The 14,404-nt window shown below is 45.8% G+C and overlaps 1 protein-coding gene across 1 annotated transcript in view; it reads right to left on the reverse strand.

The window, feature by feature from the left end:
• Arhgap39 (Rho GTPase activating protein 39) overlaps window positions 1–1,995 on the reverse strand; it is a 106,960-nt gene extending 104,965 nt beyond the window's left edge. The window contains exon 1 of the mRNA XM_027404190.2: window positions 1,824–1,995. The gene's annotated coding sequence lies outside the window, so the exon portion shown is untranslated. The remainder of the gene's footprint in view (window positions 1–1,823) is intronic.
• Between the last annotated feature and the right edge of the window lie 12,409 nt (window positions 1,996–14,404).

A 14,404-nucleotide genomic window follows, 5' to 3' on the forward strand; every position in this document is an offset into this window, starting at 1 on the left:
TCCACAGTAGTTCATGAGATGCTTGCTTGCTTTCCAAAAATGTTTTTAAGAAACACTCTATGCAATTTATCTAAGTGTATGAAATTGCCATCCAGCTAAATGGTTCAGTGTGTAAAGGCACACTGATCTCAGTTCAATCCCTGGAATCCTAAAAGTTACTCTCTGACCTCTACTGCTGGCACATACAAACACAAAATAATTAAGATGTTTTAAGCCAAGTATAGCAGCGCATTCGAGACAAGATCATGAGTCTTGTCTGAGCTACATAGCAAAACCCTCTGTAAATTACAATTTTAACAAAATGTTTCAACTTATGCACTTTGTAGCACCAATCCAACCCACACCTAACCCTGACAGCTTGCAACTTAGTAGCAAGAACAATTCCTGACACTCAAACTTCCAGGTGTTAAATTTTTACAAGTCTTAAGTCACAGAGTCCTCACAACAGCACTCTGAGACCAGTACTATTAGTGTGCCCATTTTACAGCCAAGAAACCAAAGGCAAAGAGACCTTACCCAATACCACAAAGCCAGTAAAGGAGGAGTCATGACTCAAGGGCGGTCAGTCTGGCTCCAGAACCAGCACTCATTTTTCACTCTGCTCCAGCCTCTGGCAAACCAGCTGATGAGACCAGTAGCTGGAAGAAGCCACATTTCCATTCCCTCCTAGGCACTCGGAATCCCTTAAAGACTGGTTCTTCAGTCACACCTCTGCTCCTTTTAATTCCCATCCCCCTCGTTCGTTGTAAAAGGGGGAGCCATGGACAAAACCACCTGCTGTTTACAGACTGTGCCCAGGACGCAGTGCTCAATTGCCCTCCCTAGCTCCCAAAGACAAACGTCCGTATTGTCTGCACCACGGGAGGAACTGAAGCCTCGCAACTGTAGGGTTTTCTGCAGAGGTCACTGGAGGCCTGGCCAACCCGTACAACACTGAAGGGGGAGGGGGCCCAGCCGCATTTTTGCGGCTGAAGGTTGCGTAGCGCCCACAGCAGCTGCGGTGAGCAGCAGCATGGAACACACCCACAGCTGCCGCGCCCGAAGCGAGCAGCACGTTTTAAAATAAAGACAGCCTGGCCGGGACGCACAGCCTGCCGGCTCGCAGCCCCCACCCACCCCACGCCTGCTAACAGCAGGCGCCTGGAGAGTTCCAAGACTCAAAGGCCGGGTAAAGCGACCACCCGAGCCTGCCGCAGAGGCCCAGCCGAGAAGCCAGGGCGCACCATGCGCAAGCAAGCCATAACCCGACCCAGAGACGCCCACCGACTCTCCGGCTTCACGGACAAAGCCTGGTTCGCAAGATCTTCTCCCGGCAAGCACCATCTCTTGCCACCCGGACTACATGGAGCAAACGGACGGAGTCCAGCGCGCAGGAAGGGCACATGCACATCGGCGCTGGGCCTGGACACATAACGCACACACCTGTCCTCGGGCTGACTACACACACCTGTCTGCAGGCCAGACACCCTCACACCTACCTTCAGGTCCATCACAGTCCCAATCACCTCAAGGAAGGAGCTCTCACACAACTATCTTGGGTAGGGACACACAGGCACTCACACCCATCCAAAGGCCGGGCACGCGTGCAGACCATGGCACTCTCACACCCACCCTCGGGTCCGTTTTCTCACGCAAACCCGCCTTCACACTTCGTGGCCATCGGCCGCGGCGCCCTCGCGCGGACCCTCCCCGACCAGGTCACCCGGGGCCCCAATTCCTAGCACGACTGGGCTGGGGGCCTCCGCCCGGGCCAGGCCATGGGGCCGCAGCGAGGCCTCTCCGCCATCTTCCCGGCCCGCGCCGCCCACCTCCCGCGCTCTCACCAGCCGGCCCTGCGCCCGGCGCGCCGCCACAGCCCCTCATCACCGACCGCACGCTGCGCCCCACTCCCAGCGGCTCCCGGCCGCCGTTGCCGCCGCAGTCGGCTCTCCACGTCCTGGGTCTCCGCCGCTGGTCCAGTGCGCTGCGGCCGCGCGTCCCCCGTCACCAAGCGCAACCCCCCGCCTCCGACTCCGCCCCCGCGAGGACGCTGGCACCGCCAGGGGGCGCCGCCCGCAAGGCTGCGGTGCGCCTGCGCCACCGCGCAGCACCTCGGGAGCCAAGAGCGAGCCTCGCCCCCAGTGCTGGACTAGGCAGCCCTTTTGCTCTCATCTGTGCCCGCCCACTTCTGGCGGTCTGGGTCACCTCAGGTGTGTCCCGATGTGGGTGTGGCGTGATTTCACTAGTTCTAACCCTGCTGGGGTTTCTGAGCCTGTGATTTGCCTCTCTTCCTTATCTCTGGAAAGGTCGCCATTGTCTGAAATATCCTGTGTACTCCACGTTTCTAACTTCCCTTTATGATTTTCCTTCTTTTATCTCCCTAAGTATTCTCGCGGTAACTCACGCACAGCCATAAATGTGTTCCCTTTGCTGTTTTTGTTTTGTTTTGCTTAATGTGTGTTGTGCATGATGCCTGTGCGCGCACGTGCCAACGGTGTCCGTGTAGAAGTCAGAGGACAGAGCCTTCCACCATGGCTTTCCAGGAGTGGAACTCACATCCTCAGGCTTGCACAGCGAGCCCTTTCACCCACTGGGCCATCTCCTTAGCCCTTTTAAAATTTTTATTACTTATTTATTTTTATTTGAGACATGATTTTTACATAGCTCAGGCTGACCTTCAACTTGCTATGTAGGCAAGGAGGACTTTGAAATTCTAATCCTTCTGCCTTCATCTCCCCAGTGCTGGGGTTACAGGCATGTGCCGCCATACCCAGTTTATGCAGTGGTAGAGGTGGAACCCAGTGTTTTGTGCATACTAGAAAAGCAATCTACCAAACTGAGCTACATCCTCAGCTGACTTTTGGGTTCTTTTGTGTTTGTTTCTTTCAGATGAGATCTTGCTATGTGTGCCTATGCAGGCTGGCCTCAAATTTAAGAATCTGCCTGACATTTACAGGCTACAGGGATGTGTGTGTCACCCTTTCAGGCTTTGTTTTCTTTTTAAAAACGTATTACTGGGGCCTGAAGAGATGGTTTATACTGCTCCTCCAGAGGATCTTAGTTCAGTTTCCTGCCCCCATGATAGGTGGTTCAAAACCACCTATAATCCAGCTCCAGGTAATCCATGCCATGCCTCTAGCCTTTGCATTCATGTGCACAAGAAATTTTTTTGTTTTGTTTTGTTTTGTTTTTTGAGACAGGGTTTCTCCATAGCTTTGGAGCCTGTCCTGAAACTTGCTCTGTAGACCAGGCTGGCCTTAAACTTATAAGAGATCCACTGCCTCTGCTTCTCAAGTGCTGGGATTAAAGGTGTGCACCACTACTGCCTGACCACAAGTAATTTTTTTTAATGATGAAAATCACCTTCAGCATATTTTACTTATTTTGTGTATTTGTATGGCTGCATATTTCAGGGTCTACATGTCAGAAGACAACTTAAGTGAGTCAGTTCTCGCCTTCTGTTTGGGTCCTAAGGGTGGCACTCAGGTCAGCAGGCAATACCTTTGCCCACTGTGAGCCATCTCCCCAGCTCATGTCTTCATTTCTTTACTGTGTCTGTGTGTGTGTGTGTGTGTGTGTGTGTGTGTGTGTGTGTGTGTTTAATTTTATGTGCATTGGTGTTTTGCCATGGGTATCAGGTCCCCTGGAACTGGAATTGTACCCAGTTGTGAGCTGCCATGTGGATCCTGGGAATTGAACCCCGGATCCTCTGGAAGAGCAGTCAGTGCTCTTAACCACTGGGCCATCTCTCCAGCCCCTCCTGTCTTTATTTCTATGAGTTGTACTTAAATTCCATTTGCAGCCAAATAAAATGGCCCAAAGCTCTTGCAGGAATGTACAGCGTTCCATCTGTGCTCAGTCCCTGTCCTGCTCTCATAAGAAAGAGTCAGACCCTTCGACACTCAACTGCTGCAGGCCAATGCCCTGCGGATCTCCATTATGCTCACACTTAGCACTTTCTTGCTGAGTCACACTGCACACTTGGATATGGACAAGGGCTTCTGTTCTCCGGCTCCCTCAGCAATGCTGTTGAAAACAAACATTCTGTATGTCCAACAAGAAACACACAAACAGCAAAAGTAACTCAGCAAGGCAATTTATTTTTGCAAAATAAATTAACCAGGTCAGCAGATACACTAAGTCAGGAAGTTCCCTTCATTTTTATTCTAAAGGAGGTAGTGACTGTCTTTTTCACATTGCCTGGGGTCATGTCATAGTCTTTCCTGATGCTAGTTTTTAAATTAATCAACCTAAAGGAAATGAAGGAAGAGGGTAAGGTGTTGGCTGCTACAGATCATCAAGTTTGGGAATTGGAGGAGGGTAAGTGCTTTGTGTATGGAAAAGTTTTCCTAGGTAGGGGAGAGTAAAAGATTTGAATTTCTTTGCATGAAAGTTTTAGAGGGTGAGGGAGATTCTGGCCCTTGGTGAGCTTTGGTTATCTTTGATAGGAAAAACATTGTTTGTTCTCATTCACCACCTGAAGTAAGCTGACCTGGATGAAGCTTGACCATTTACTCCCTGCTAGCTGAGGTTCTGCTTCATTTATCCCTCCGGGAAATAACAGTAGCCTGTCTATTGACCTCTTAAACAATGCAAACAATTCTTCTGAAAGAATAAGGGTAATGTAATAAATAAATAAATTTGAGTTAAGCTTGGTGGTATATGCCATCAAACTTAGCACTTAGGAGGCAAAGGCAGGTATATCTCTGAATTTGAGGCCAATGGTGAGATTAAAGTTGTGTACCACCACTGCTTGCCAAGTGTACAAGTCTTTAATCCCAGCACTTGGGAGGCAAAAGCAGGAGGATCTCTTGAGTTCAATGCCAGCCTGGTTTACAGAATGAGTTCCAGAACAGCCAGGGCTACACAGAGAAACCCTGTCTCAAAAAGAAAAAAAAAAAAGGAAAAAGAAGAAAGAAAGAAGGGAGGGAGGGATGAAGGAAGGAAGGAAGGAAGGAAGGAAGGAAGGAAGGAAGGAAGGATTTTGATGGTCAGTGGTGGCACATGCCTTTAAACAGAGGCAGGCGAATCTCTGTCAGTTTGAGACCAGCTAATCTACAAGGCTCTAAAGCTACACAGGGAAACCTTGTCTCGAAAAGCAGAGAGAGAGAGAGAGAGAGAGAGAGAGAGAGAGAGAGAGAGAGAGAGAGATAGAGAGAGAGAAGAAAAGGAGAGAAAGAAAGGATGGAAGAAAGGAAAAAAGAAAGGATTTCTGTGAGTTCGAGGCCAGCATGGGCTACAGAGCAAATTCCAAGACAGCCAGGACTATTACACAGAGAAACCCTGTCTCCAAAACCAAACAAACAAAAACAACAATGGGCTGGAAAGATGGAACAGTGGGTGTAAGTGCTTGCCACTAAGTCCCAAGACCTGAGTTTGAACCCTGTTGACTGCATGATGGAAGAAGAAAATTGACTCCTACAAGTCATCCTACAGATACAGTAAAATCAGTTTTTCAAAGAATGATGTATTTATTTTTTTATTTTTGTCGTAGTTACTTTTCTATTTCTGTGACAAAGCACCATGACTAAGGCAGCTTAGAAAGCTTTTGATTTGACTCGTGGTTTCAGAGGGTTAGAGTCCATGATGGTAGGACAAAGGTGTAGCAGCAAGAACAGATGAAAGCTCACGTCTGGATCCACATTAAGAACACATTGAGTATGTTGTGAGTCTTTTGAAACTTCAAAGTCTGCCCCCAGTGACTCACTCCCTCCAACAAGGCCACACCTTCTAAACAGTTCTACCAAATGCGGACCACGTATTAAAACATATGAGCCTATGGGGTCACTCTCATTTAAGCAGCACACTGCATATTTTGATGTACTTATGTAAATTTCTGTGTACCATGTGTATGTAGGTGTAGTAGTACTTTCTCATCTTGACCTCCAGCCCACAAATAATGACATGGAGACTTATTAATTATGAAAGTTTGGCCTTTAGCTTAAGCTTGTTTCCAACAAGCTCTTATAATTTAATTAACCCATATTTTTTAATCTATGTTCTGCCATGTGGCTTGTTAACTCATCTCTGTAATGCACACCCTACTTCCCCTGTGTCTCAGTCTCACTGACGAACCTGCCTTTCTTCTTCCCACCATACTCTCTCTGCCCACAAGTCCCACCTGTTCTCTCCTGCCTAGCTATAAGCCATTCAGCTCTTTATTACACCAATCACAATGACACGTCTTCACAAAGTGTAAACAAATATTCCACAACATAGATGTGTTTGAAGAGGCCAGAGAACATAGGATCCCCTGGAAATGGAATTACAGACAGTTATGAGTTGCCCAATGTCGATGCTGGGAACTGAACTCTGGTTCTCTGTAAGATCAGTAAATTGCTCTTAACCATTGGGTCATCACTCCAACCCCATATTTTGTTTGTTTTTTCCAAACATGGTTTCTCTGTGTAGCCCTGAATGTCCTAGAACTCACTCTGTATACCAGGCTGACCTTGAACTCACGGAAATCCACCTGCCTCTGCCTCTGAAGTGCTGGACTAAAGGCATATGCCACCACTACCCATATTTTTTATTTTTTAGAAAACAATCTGGAGAGACAGCTCAACAGTTAAGAGAACTCAAGATAGCCTCTTCTGACCTCTGAAGGTAGCACACACACACACACACACACACACACACACACACACACACACACACACACGCACGCACGCACGCACGCACACACGCACATACACACTAATAAAAATACATATTTTTGTTTTTGTTTTTTCAAGACAGGGTTTCTCTGAGTAAGAGCTCTGGCTGTTATGGAACTCACTATGTAGACCAGGCTGGCCTTGAACTCACAGAGATCCACCTGATTCTGCCTCCTGAGTGCTGGGATTAAAGGCATGCCCCACCATGTCTGACTACAATAAATAAATCTTTAAAAAAATATAAAACAGGCCAGTAGGTGGTGGTGGTGGTGGCGCACACCTTTAATCCCATCACTGAGGATGCAGAGGCAGGCAGATCTCTGTGAGTTCAAGGCTAGCCTGCTCTATAGAGTGAGTTCCTGGACAGAGGATGTGAACAAAGCAAACAAACCTTCACTCTTGGTGGGATGCAAACTTATGTAGCCACTATGAAACTTAGTCTGGAGATTTCTCAAAAAACTAAAACTAACCCAGGTAGTGGTAGTGCACAGCACTCAGGAGGCAGAGACAAATGGATCTCTGTAAGTTTGAGACCAACCTGGTCTACATAGAGAGTTCCAGGACAGCCAGGGCTACACACAGAGAAACCCTGCATTGAAAAAACAAAAAAGAAAAACTAGAACTAGAACTATTATATGGCCCAGCCACACAACCACTAAGCATATATCCATAGGACTGTATTGCTACTATAGAGCTATTTGCTCATCCATATTTCTTACTGCTTTATACACACTAGAAAGAAAATGGATTCTTTGTGAAATGTTCATTATCTGATGAATGGATAGTGAAAATGAATTTTATTCAGCCATAAATAAAAATGAAATTTATAAGAAAATAGATGGAATTGGTGTTTTAGTAACTGTTCTATTGCTATAAAGAGACACCATGACCAAGGCAACTCTTTTGTGTGTGAGTGGAGGGGGTACAGGGTTTCTCTGTGGCTTTGGAAGTTGTCCTGGAACTCACTTTGTAGACTAGGCTGGCCTTGAACTCACAGAGATCCGCCTGCCTCTGCCTCTGCCTCCCCACACCAAGGCAACTCTTATATAAGAAAGCATTTAATTGGGGTTTAGTCCATTATCATCACGGCAGGGAGAATGGTGACAGGTATGCAACTGTGGTGCTGGAGAAGTAGCTGAGACTTACATCCTAATCCTTAAGCACAGAAAGGGAGACTGGGCCTGGCAGAGGTGTTTAAAACCTCAGAGACCACCACCAGTAACATACATCCTCCAACAAGACCACACCTCCTAATTCTTTCAAATACAGCCACTCCCTGGTGACTAAGCATTCAAATATATGAGCCTATGGGGGCCAATTTTATTCAAACCCGCACAACTGGTAAACACATATTATGTGAGGTAACTCAGACTCAGAAAGACAAACACCAAATGTTCTCTTGCAAATGCAAATCTTAGCTTCTGGTTTTTATATATGTGCATCTATGTGGGAGTAAATGCATATAGATGCCAGAAAACTAGAAAAGGATCCATGAGGCAGGAAAGAGAGGTTGCCAAGGAGAGAAGTAAAGAGGGTATTAAAACATGTGATATGAAAGTAAAGGGGGGCTGGAGAGATGGCTCAGGGGTTAAAAGCACCGACTGCTCTTCCAGAGGTCCTGAGTTCAATTCCCAGCAACCACATGGTGGCTCACAACCATCAGTAATGGGATCTGGTGCCCTCTTTTGGTGTACACTGTATACATGATAAATAAACAAATTAAAAAAAAAAAAGAAGAAAGTGAAAGGGAGGCTGGGTGGTAGGTGGCACACGCCTTTAAGTCTCAGACTCAGGAGGCAGAGGCAGGCAGATCTCTGTGAGTTCGAGACCAGCCTGGTCTACAATAGCTAGTTCCAGGACAGCCTCCAAAGCCACAGAGAAACCCTGTCTCAAAACTACCTCACAAAAAAAAAAAAAAAAAAAAAAAAAAAAAAAAGAAAGTGAAAGGGGAAATACCGAGGGTGGAAAGTTTAGGTGGGATGGGGGCCCAGGAGACTCAGGAGATGAGAGTCTGGGAGGGAATGTCAACCAACACCTAGTAGGTACAAAAGTGCCATCAAGAAACCTGCCACTGAGATCCCTTGCCCAGCCTTGATGCAGGGGGAGGAGTTTGGTCCTGTCTCAACATGATAGGACATGCTTTGTTGACTCCCACAGAGGAAGACTGGATGGGTGTGGGGTGGGGGAGGGAGGGAATGGGAGGGAAGGAGGGAGGAAAAACTGGTATGTAAAATAAATGAAAAAAAATTAATGGAAGGAAGGGAGGGAGGGAGGGAAGGAGGGAGGGAGGGAAGAAGAGAAGGAAGGAAGGAAGGAAGGAAGGAAGGAAGGAAGGAAGGAAGGAAGCTGCTGCTGCCAGGCAGTGGTGTGCAAGCCTTTATTCCTAGCACACAGGAGGCAGAGGAAGGTAGATCCCTTTGAGTTAGCAGGTTTACATAGTGAGTTTCAGGATAGCCAGGCTACATAGAAAGACCCTTTCTCAAAAAACCAAAAGAAAAGGCTATGTGAAGAAAAAAAGTAAAAGAGTTTTATAGTTTAGTGGTGGGGAGGAAATGTCCAGCTAGGAATTCTCAGAACTCAGGGGAAATAGAAATGGATTTAGACGCCTTAAAACACAGGTTGACTGATAGCAAACAGAAGAGTTAAGCATGGAAATGGAGCCTGGAAATCTTTCCAGGCTATGTGATGTATAAAACCTTTTACACAGGTACTCAAAGACCATAAGAAGATAACCATCCCAGCCCCACTTGCAGGAATAGAGACAGCAATGCATCCTGCTGTTCTTCAGGTGAACAAATTCTGAAACCCAAAGTTAATATGCAGTAATTTTAGAGACAAAGGGCCAGCTGTGCAATGAAAATATCTTAAACTGAAGAGTTGCATTTGAATTTAAATGAAATGATCCCTATTAGTACACTGTATACTATAGTGTTGCCAGTGGCCCAGGTGTCAAAAGGCTTACTCTGCAGGGTGAGATTAGCAGGTGGGGCCTACCTAGTGGGAGGTCTTCATGTCACTGGGGTTGAGCCTTGGAAGTGGGTAAGAGCCTTTCTTTTTCTCTTTCTTGCTTCCCAGACATGAGGTGAGCAGCTTTTTATCCACCACATGCTCCTACCATCCTGCCACCCATCACAGGTCCAAAAGCAATGGTACCAACTTATCATTGATGGAAACTTTTAAGACTGTGATCCAGAATACGACATGAAGGGGCTAGAGAGGTGGATCAGTGGCGAAGTATGCATAAGGTTGTTCCAGAGGACCTAGGTTCAATTCCCCGATCAGATGGTTTACAACTGCATGTAATTCCCTCCAGTTCCAGGTGATTCAACACCTCTAGCCTTTGTGAGCAGCTGCACTCATGTGAACGTACCCCGCCCACACGCCCTCGTACACGCACAGGTGAGGCTGTAGAGAAAGGTCAACAGCAATGAAACAAATACAGAACCGGGTACCAAAGAAGTAGGGTCATTGCTATGGTAAACCTTTGTGGTTCTTATACCACCTGAACTATTTTACAACTAGGATGTGGAAAAGTTTGGACTGTTGAGCTAAGAAAGCTGTTGAATGATGTGGGCAGAGGTTAATGGGCTGTTCCAATGGGAGCTTGGAAAACAGTGGTGTAGGCCAGGGAGGCTCTTGAATTTCATAGGGTACCAAGGACTCAGTTGGGAACTGGGCTAGGGGCCATCCTATGATATTCTGATCAAGAATGTGGCTTCATTCTGCATATGTCCTGAGAATCTGAGTGAAGTTGAAGTGAGAAATGGTTTAATGGTTGGCTGGGAAGAGGAAATTTCTGGACAGGAGAGCACCAGACAGGGCTGGTGCTAAGAAAGCGGTTGGAATTGATAATCACCACTGTCACTGGGAAGCCTTTTGCACTGTACTGGGACAAAATTGAAGTGGTTCTCCGGGGCCATTCCCCACAAGCTGCCACTCTGTGGTCCATGGGGGCCCAACTATATCTTGAGCTGGAAGCAGAATCCTACACAATTGTAAGCATCCAAATGGCACTGGTTTTGAAGGCAAAGGTGAAAGATTTCTGGGGTCAAGGAGAGAAAATGATGCCAGGCACCATGTGGTAGGGTCGGAGCTCCTCCAAAGTGAAGTTATGAAGGTGAAAACCCTGGAATACTGGAGATGCCAGGACTGTAGAATGACCACTAAGGACAGCAGCGGCTGAGGAGTGGAGCTGGTCTAAGCCTACAGGGGAAGCTGTGGTTCTGCAGGTCTAAGGGAGAGGCAGGGCTACCCAACCCCTTTGGAGCCCATTAGGTTACATTACAAGCCCTAGAATCCAGACAATAAACTACAAAGTTTGGATTTTGCTCTGGTAGACTTTGGTCTGACTTAAGAGTAGTTGTTCATTTATTATTCACACATTCTTTCATTTTGAAAAGGGAACACTTATTTTGCCATTATATGTTGGAAGTGTGTACTTGCTTGTTGGTACATGAGCTCACATCTAAGAGACTTTGGACTTTTAAGGTATGGGAAGTTTTAGAGGCTGGGGATATCTAAAGTTAGACTGGGTTTTACAATATGAGATAAACATGAGACTTTAGGGGCAAGGGGTGAAAGGTTATGGTTTAAAAGTGATCTTCATGTGTCAAGTTAGCAAGGGGTGGAGTTGTGATGGCTAGTTTTGATTGTCAGCCTGACAGTCTACAGTCACATCCAAGGACAATCTTGGAGAGGGACTATCTAAATTGAATTGGCCTGTGGGCATGTTTATGGGGCATTGTCTTGATTACATCAGTTAATGTGTGAAGCTAACCCACTGCAGGAGGCACCATTCCTTGGGTTTGAGTCTGGGTCTGCTAAGAATGGAACAGAAAAAAAAAAAAAATGTAGGGCTGGAGAGATGGCTCTGCGGTTAAGAGCTCTGACTGCTCAACTAAAGGTCCTGAGTTCAATTCCCAGCAACCACACAGTGGCTCACAACCGTCTGTAATGAGATCTGATGCCATCTAGAACACTGTATACAAAAAAAAGAAAACAAAAGAGCCGGGCATTGGTGGCACACACCTTTAATCCCAGTACTCAGGAGGCAGATGCAGGTGGATCTCTGTGAGTTTGAGGCCAACCTGGTCTACAGCTTGAGTGCCAGGATAGGCTCCAAAGCTACACAGAGAAATCCTGTCTAAAAAAACCAAAATAAAAAAAAAAATAAAAATTGGGCTGGAGAGATGGCTCAGAGGTTAAGAACACTGACTGCTCTTCCAGAGGTCCTGAGTTCAATTCCCAGCAACCACATGGTGGCTCACATGTGGTTATGAGATCTGGTGCCCTCTGCTGGTATGCAGATATACATGGAAGCAGAATGCTGTATACGTAATAAAGAAAATCTTTTAAAAAAATTAAAAAACATAAAGAAAGAATGAGATGGGAAAAGTTGCCAGACGTTGGTGGCACAGGCCTTTATCCAGCCCTAGGGAGGTAGGGGTAGGTGGTTCTCTGTGAGTTCAAGGCCAGCTACAAATCAAGTTCCAGGACAGCTAAGACTGTTACACAGAAAAATCCTGTCTCAAAAACAAAACAAAACAAAACAAAACAACCAACCAAACAAACAAAAAAAGGGATCAGTGAGCTAAGTACTAAAAGGGTGTGTGCATTTGTTTCTCTCTGCTCTTGACTGTGGTGTGATGTGGTCACCAGCATGAAGTTTGCCCTGGCTTGACTTCCCTGCTATGATGGACTGAAAGCTTTATGAGCTAAAATAAGCCCTTTGTCCTGTAAGTTGCTTTTTTTTTTTTGTTTTTTTTTTGTTTTTTTTTTTTGTTTTTCAAGACAGGGTTGTTTCTCTGTGGCTTTGGAGGCTGCCCTGGAACTAGATCTTGTAGACCAGGCAGGTCTCTTAGTCTCAAACTCACAGAGATCCACCTGCCTCTGCCTCCCGAGTGCTGGGACTAAAGGCGTGCGCCACTACCGCTCAGCCTGTAAATTGCTTTTTGACAAGATATTATATCACAGCAACAGAAATGAAACTAGGATATGAGTTGTGGGCAGAGGCTACCAAAACAATAGAGGTTATTTCCATTGGTCATGGTCATGGTAAGGAACTATTATTGATGACACTATACACTTGAAATACAACACACAGATACATCAACTTGGAAATAAGCTAGAAACTCTAGCACACATTGGCTAGAGTTTGTAGTATCAGAAGGTGCTATACAAGCTGCTAGGGTAGGAAAGACATCAACAGTCCTATCCAGTTGTTGATCCAGTGTGCTACAATATCGTTCTGTCAAGATAGCATGATTGCTTTGCTGGTGAGATAGCATGATTGCTTTGCTTTCTGATTGGATTTGAGGTCACTCTATGGAATGAAATACATACCAAGTACTGTAAACCAGTACAGAAACCCATGACTGTGGAAGTCACAGGTCCTAGAGCAGGGTCTGACTACTCTACTGATATGAAACTAAATAGATATGCAGTCAAACTGCCTTCTAAATATTCATATTTATACTCTTAGACTAGTGCTATTATCTGCCTTGGCTAGAGAGGCTTCTTTTTGCAATGGGTGATGGTTAATTCAGAGATTCACAACTGGTTAAAATGTTGAGAATAAATACCTGTTGAGCCAGGCATGGTGGCACATTCCCAGCACTAAAGAGGCAGAGTCAGGCAGACCTCTGTGAGTGGGAGATCAGCCTGGTCTATAAAAGGAGTCCCAGGCTACCCCACGCTACAGAGTAAGACGGATATTTATATTTCAATTCATAGCAAAATTACAGTTATGAAGTAGCAACAAAAACAATTTTATGTTTGGGGTCACCCCAGCATGAGGGTTGCAGCATTAGGAAGGTTGAGAACTGTTATTCTAATGGGAGATGAGACAGTCTAATCTTCAGGGATGTTTCTTAAGCTTGGGAAGGAAGCAATTCAAATAGCTTCAGGAAGTTCCTGAAACTGACCAGATTCACTTGGCTCTTCCTTCCCCGAGGTACACTAACGGTAAGAACTACTGAGAGACACACAGATAAGACATGCTACTAAGAAGACTCTCAGAAAAGCTGAGCCACCTGGAAGAAGCAGCGATTGGCTGAACTGCCTGGAAGAGGCTCAAAGGAACCAACTGAATTACCTGCAAAGGACACCCTCCAATCTGCTGAACTGCCTGCAGGCTGTCTGGTGAGATCCAGGTTTGCAGCTTTCCTGAGCTGTCACTCATGCTGGAGTGGCTCTTTGGTGATGCAGCTGTCTTTCAGTGTCTGCTCCTGTAAGTAACTCCTCACCTGTATTCTACAGTAACATTAATAAAACTCATTGGTTCACCCAGATAGACTTAGTGGTAGACTTGCTTTGGTTGGTTCCGTCTGGAGTGAGTAGGTGTTTGTTTACTTCGTCTAAGAACAGAGCCACAGGCTTTCTTAAATAAGCCAGCTATCGTTCTTATCTATCCTCTATTGCAGCAATCTGAGGAGACTGATTTCCATGGTGGCACAGCTGTAAGATGATGGTGACCTGGGCTGAGTCACTGTTGACAGAGGGACACCCGGGATCACTGCCCAGGCTCCACTAGATTTTGCAAGAAAAAGAAACTTTTGTTGTGTGAGGTCTCTTATGGGATTATTGTTTACTTCATCTATCCAGGTCTACATTGAAAAGGAGCAAAAAAAACAGCATTAAGATACAAAATAAATATGCAGCTTGGCAAGGAAGTTTAAAGTTGAGGTCAAATCAAGGTGTGTACTTAAAAAGAGGTTGTAACTGCTAAAGAGAAATCTGTTTTGTGCTGGGATAATAGGAAAAGTGTCCTG

This window comes from Cricetulus griseus, chromosome 2 (assembly GCF_003668045.3).
Source record: "Cricetulus griseus strain 17A/GY chromosome 2, alternate assembly CriGri-PICRH-1.0, whole genome shotgun sequence".
NCBI lineage: Eukaryota > Metazoa > Chordata > Mammalia > Rodentia > Cricetidae > Cricetulus > Cricetulus griseus.